Source organism: Meriones unguiculatus, chromosome 1 (assembly GCF_030254825.1).
Source record: "Meriones unguiculatus strain TT.TT164.6M chromosome 1, Bangor_MerUng_6.1, whole genome shotgun sequence".
Classification (NCBI taxonomy): Eukaryota; Metazoa; Chordata; class Mammalia; order Rodentia; family Muridae; genus Meriones; species Meriones unguiculatus.
The window spans coordinates 13,344,498-13,350,206 of record NC_083349.1 but is presented as its reverse complement, the minus strand read 5'-3'; the positions used below and the strand labels follow the sequence as shown (position 1 = coordinate 13,350,206).

At 44.8% G+C, this 5,709-nt stretch overlaps 1 non-coding gene across 1 annotated transcript; it reads left to right on the top strand.

Annotated features, from left to right (window-relative positions):
- The first annotated feature begins 2,654 nt into the window (after positions 1-2,654).
- On the top strand, positions 2,655-2,761 carry LOC132651076 (U6 spliceosomal RNA). The gene has a single exon (XR_009588982.1). It is a non-coding gene; the product is annotated as a U6 spliceosomal RNA (small nuclear RNA).
- The last annotated feature ends 2,948 nt before the right edge of the window (positions 2,762-5,709 follow it).

Below are 5,709 nucleotides of genomic sequence, written 5' to 3'. Positions count from 1 at the left end.
GCTTCATTTCATCATTGCTGCACATCAAAATAAGTGCGAGAAAACAACCGCCAAACTTAGAGACAGACAAGGAATATGTTGAAGGGATGGAGGAAGAGGTTCTGGTGTTCCAACATGAAAGACTCATTAGTACCTATCAAAGTAATGAGCAGCAGAAGGGAGGGTCAGCACAGAGAAAATAAAATGTAAATTATTCCTGAGTTCGGGGTCCCTGTTTCCCACCTAAGACCCAAAGTATGGATTCACAGGCCATAGGGGAGGTAACCAGCTTGCAACTGCTAATGTGTGAAATACAACTTCGCTTCATTCTTCATAAAAAAGAGAATCCTCTCTAAACAGAGACATCACAAAAACACAAGAAAAAAAATGGTTACTTTATTTCTCGAGGTGTCAGGAGGTCCCTATGATGGAACTGTCCTATACAATGACAGTGCTTTGGCTCCAAAAATCTACAAACAGGCTCGGAACTGAGCACAAGCATACGAAAGAGAATGTGAAAACAGCAAATCTGAAGAAAGTCAGCAGACTGCATGGATGCAACACCCTGATGCTGAGAAGGGACCATCACTACAGTATGGTGCCCCTGAACACAGTACACAGAGGGTCTCTGTGCTCTTCCTAACCACTGCGGCTTAAAAGCTACCTCAGAATGAAACATGTTTTCTTTCAGAGAAAACATGCGGGACTTTGGACAACATGGAAACCATGGTGCCGGTAGCATGAGACTGGTATCTCAATGTAAGAGCAAAGAATTTCTTGCTTGTGTTCCATGTCTCACTTCCAGTGTGTACTTTGCCACGCCTTCCTCTCAGGCTCTGTTATTAGGCGTGGCTTCTCTGCAGAGCCTGACTCGAGAGCACAAGAGAAGCATGTGACACACAAAATCCTTCTCGGTACAAATAAGCAAACTTCTACGTAGGACATACTTTTTAAAATCTAGCACCAAACTGTGTGTGTGTGTCGGGGGGAGTTTGCTCAGTTGGTAGAGTTCTGGACTAGCATGCAGGAAGCCCTGGGTTCAATTCCCAGTACTGCATAGAAAGAATCATAAGATTTTGTTTAAAAATAATTCTCTGTGGCCTGAAGATAGGATGAGGATCAAGCATGAGGACCAGCGTTCAGATCACCACAACCCAGAAAGCCTGGCATTCACAGTGAGCTGCCTGTAATTCCAGCATGTCAGGAGGCAGAGACAGGGAATTCTAAGGACAAGCTGGCTAGTCAGATTAACCAAGCCAGCAAGAGGCCCCATCCCAATACATAAAGTGGAGAGCAATAAAGATAACTGACCTCCACCTCATACATGGATGTGCACCTGTCAGCATGTATGTGAGCATGCATACACACATATTCATGCTATAGAAATCCCCAAATGTGCATAGGAGGGGAAGTTATTTGGATGTGCATGTATGTTTTATCCCTGTCTATTTCAAGCCCTGCACACAAAATGCAGAGTGGAAAGTCACGTTCTAGGCATTTCTTTGGCTACATGTTCTCTTTTCAGCATGTGACATCAGAGGCCAATTCTAGAGGTCAGGACAGAACAGGTAATGCTATGAGGATTCTGGGAGTGCTAGGGAACACTGTTAGGTCTGGCATCCTTGGGTAGTCTCAGGTCATGTGTGGTCCAGCTCCACAGGCCCTGCTGCTGCAGCTCAGGCCTCTGCTTCTGAGCATGAGAGAATCACAACCCAAGAAAGAGAAGGATTCCAGCTGCAGAGCAGCTGTTTACCACTGGAGGGTCCCAGTGCAGTGTTGCACAGAGATGGGGCCTTGGGAAGCTTCTGGATCAGGATGACTGGATCTCACCAGAACACTGATGATGCATGATGGAGATTACAGCTTAATGGGCTGTTGGGAGAAGGTGGAACTTTGGAGAGTTGTGGCTACTTGAAGGAAGCAGGTTGCTGAGAGAGTTGTTTTGAGGGGTATAAATGTCCGTGGTCCTTCACCCTGAATCTCTTTGCTCCCAGCCATCATGAAGTAAGTAGCATCTTCTACTATGTCTTTATTCCTTGTTATTCTGCCTCATCTCAGGCCCAAAGCCTCAGGATCAGAAATCTATGAACTCAAACTTCTGAAGCTGTCAACTAAAATAAACCCATCCTCTTTATAAATCAATTCTCTCTGGTATTTTGTTATAGCAATAGAAAGCTGACTAATATCCCCTAATGGTCTACCCAATCACAGTATGGCCACTAGGAGTTGGAGTGGGGGTGATGGAAAGACTACTCAAACAAAAGTAATTCACTTTTTAAAAATAATAGAACCCCTAAAGTAGAGACAGAGGCAGAAGTGGGTCTTATTGTAGCCTGAGGACCAGCCATCCAAATCACACCCTCAGGCCACCAGCTCAGCCTCCTTTTGCCTGGCTTTCTATGGCAGAACCCTCCATGTCCAAGGCTTTAGTTCCTCAAGTTTATGACCTCAGAGAAAGTATGCATCCTTCTGAAAACCCCAGTACAAGCTCTGAGCAGTGTTCTGCAGGTCAAATGGGGACATGAGCCAATTTCAGGCTGCCCAGGTAGAGAACTCTGATTGACCATCAGTGACCTGGGATTTTCCAGGCAAAGAGTGAGGAAGGTGTCAGTTTACTCTCAGAATCCGAGATTATTTTAGAGTGAGAAAGGGGCTGTACTTCCAAGGAGTGTTGAATGCTTACTTTGGCAGCACATATGCTAAAACTGGAACGGTACAGGTAAGATTAGCATGGCCCCTGCGCAAGAATGACATGCAAATTCATAAAGTGTTCCATATTTTGGGGGTTGTCTTTGACTTGGACTCTGTTACACTCTGGTTGGGGGGCCTTGCCAGGCCACAAAGGAAGAGGATGCAGGCAGTCCTAATGAGACTTGATAAGCTGGGGTCAGATGGTAGGGGAGGAGAGCTCCCCCTTTCTGAGGACTAGGGGAGGGGATAGGGGAGAAGGGAGAGGGAGGATAGGATTGGAAGGGGATTATAATCAGGATAGGATATAAATTAAATAAATTATAATTAGGGCTATAATCAGGATGTAAAGTAAATAAATTATAAAAAATCAAAAAAATAAAGTGATTTAACTAACAAAAAAGCAATTCAAGAAAGACTATATAGAAAGAAAGAAAGAAAGAAAGAAAGAAAGAAAGAAAGAAAGAAAGAAAGAAAGAAAGAAAAGGTTGAGAAGACCAAGGATGTATAGATCCACTCCAAAACTCCTGAGGGTTTGCTAGAAACTGAATTCTGTAGTCATTTTAGATGTGATTCCATTTTTAAATGGAAAAATCTTTCAGTTCTGTAGTTCAGCTTCAGATACCAGAGGAGGAAAAATAGAGTTTCAGAGAACTTAATTCACAAAATAGTCTAATCATAAGAAAAGGTGAGACCTGGAATTGTCTGCCCTTGCTTCTGGTTGAGCCTTCTAGACACCACGGTGGCTGCTCAGCTGTCTTGACTACAAAGAGTTCAGTAACATGGTTGTTGCAAGCCAGTCCACATAGTTCACAGACTAGGAAGCCTCCAAACACACTGGTGGAGATGCCAATAGTATGCTTTCATGTCTTCATCGAGATAGAACATTGGAGGAAGAATTTAAATGGCACTAATTGGTGCATGTTTCCTGTTGTGTGCAAAGATGTACGTGAACATGTACATACGTTTATCCAGAAGAAGCAAGATTTAAATATTTTATGGAACAGACCCCTGTTCACCGCGTTTAGAGATGCCGTGGCTTTCTGGGACCATCCCACCCTGAATGCCCTGGGCTCTCCTGGTTGTGGAAATCACACAGTAGCTTCAGAATTCTTTGTCCTCTGCACCACAGAAGTCTCTTCACTTGGGAATAGTTCTTGGAAAGTGCGTCACCTTCAGAACCACTAGGGATTTTTCGTCACCAAAACTCTGGGCGCCACTGACCAAAACAGAACTGGGTGCTCTGTCAGTTACTGCTCTCCTTGCTTAGACCAAATACCTGGCAGGCTGAATCCCAAAGTACGGCTTAAGAATGGATATCCTCCATCATGGCAGCAGGGACATGGAGCAGCTGGACCCATTGTGCGCACAGTAGGGAAGAAGAGACCAGACAGGAGATAGGTTCAGACTAAGAAACTTCAAGTCCCATATCCACCCCAGTGATCGACTTTCTCTGGCAAGGAAGGCCCTATCTCAAAGTCCAACCCCAATGGTGATTGCCCCAAGCTAAATTCCATTCCCCCTTCTCAAGCAGGAAAAGATAATGGGGAGGGGTTTGAACTATGGTCCCTCTCTAGGCTTCAAGCCAGGACAGTAATACAAAAGCACCACTTAACATCCAGGGAGCAAGAAGTTCACATCCTGCCTGGGTGCTACACTCTTTGACATATCAAGGCACTTCACCAGTAGAGTGAATAATCATTCTGTTTCCTCAATCAGGAAAGTCTGTTGTTCAATGACTTACTTGGCTTTATGGATTTGAGTGATATCTCTGCCTGGTAGTATTCAGAAAGGTATATTTTGCATATTTGAATATGCAAAAGGCATTTGGGGTGTGTGTGTGTGTGTGTGTGTGTTTTATGTGTGACAGATGCACACACATATGTGTGTGCAAGTGCTCATGTCTGTGAGTTCATGAGAAGACCAGAGGACATCAGTTGTCCTATTCTGTCACCTTATTCCGTTGAGATGAGTCACTAAGCCCAGAGGTAGACTGGTAGCTAGCAAGCTCCTCAGTGAGCCTCCTTTCTCTACTTTTAATAGTTATTCTGAGGTGACAGGGACACATGCAGCCACATCCAGCTTCTCGCATGCATGCTGGGTTGTGTTAGTACATGCCTTTAATACCAGCACTCAGGAGGCACAAGCAGGCAACCTCTCCAACTTCAAGGCCATACTGGTCTACAGAGTGAGTTCTAGGAGACCAATTAAGAACTCTTAATGATTTTCATCTCTGCTCAGTTATTGTGCTTGAGACTGGTTTAAATAAACCAATAGGTCTCTGTCTCGATTGTTAGGAGGTTAGCAGGGTCATAGAATAGCCCTATAGAACTTAATAAATATTTGACAACAGGCTGGGATCTGAACTCATTCACCATGCTTTCTCAAGAGCAGCACGTATGCTCTTGCCAATGAGGCATCTTCTCAGTTCACAAGCCATCCTTGCTGCTTTGTCAGAGACCTAGGTACCTGCATGTGACAATGGCAAACTCAGATCTACAGTCTCATTCAAAACTGGCTTCTGCTCAGCACAGCCCCCAAAGAGTAAATGCCTTGTCTAGCAGGGTAGTGTCTTCTAGCCCTGTAGACCCCATGTGCCCAGTTGACCAGACCCCAAGTGGCAGACTCAAGAACAACCTCATCAGGACTGCCCTGAGGCCCAGGCAGTCCTAGTTTCCAACCTGATGCTCTAAACTGCTTTTCTAGCCTTCACAATAAAACTTTGTCTTCTCTTCTGTGACTGGGGATCTCACCTTGAGCTCTCCTCTGCTTTCAGACATAAAAACCCCTCATGGGCCATTCCGGAACCTTGCCAAAAAATTACCCTTGCTAATTACAACGAATAAAGAGAGCCGGTATGCTAGGAAGCCAGGCTATGCTATCTCTGCAGCAACTGCCAGGGAGGAAGCGATCCAGAATCGCGTTTGAGAAAGAGCTGAACACTGTGCTCTCTCAGGAATGGAGGGGATTCCACCTCTTTACCTCTGTCTGCCAACAGATGTCTTTACCTTGGAGGACTTTCTTTCTGCCTGTGAACGGGTT